The sequence below is a fragment of the Spermophilus citellus genome, assembly GCF_964194105.1.
Source record: "Spermophilus citellus genome assembly, chromosome: 18".
NCBI classification, from domain to species: Eukaryota; Metazoa; Chordata; class Mammalia; order Rodentia; family Sciuridae; genus Spermophilus; species Spermophilus citellus.
This window is the reverse complement of record NC_138200.1, coordinates 16,328,809-16,329,314: the sequence shown is the minus strand read 5'-3', so window position 1 is coordinate 16,329,314 and position 506 is coordinate 16,328,809.

Here is a 506-nt window from a genome sequence, read left to right as displayed (position 1 = left end):
AGCATATGTTGCTAGCCTGTCTTTTTAGGAATAGGCAATAGTCTCAAATCTTGTTCAAACTGTCCCTTTAAGTCAGTGTAAATGATTTCTATTAAGGAAAGACGATTAAGCATTTGAAGACAGAGATAGCATGTCTTAAAGATATAATATTAAGCTGCTTTTAGTAATTCATAAGACATTACTAATGTCAAAGACATTATTCAGCAAGAAACACTGAATAACTCCTTCCATTTCAAAATCTCCATTTGAGGGTTCATCAAAAAACAGTCTAGACTGGCATAAGACCTGCTTTATAAGACAGGAGGAGGCAGTTTGAACAAATGTTTTGTCTATAAAAATAAGAACACTGCTTTCTAGTCTGAACTGGGTAGATCCACATGCTCCAAGGTCATTAAGTTAATACTAAAAATGTTAAGATTTCTTTTACTCACAGCACCCCACTTCCTGGTACATTTTCCATATCCTCAAGAGAAGTTTATTATTAATAAGTGAACTAAAACAGTATC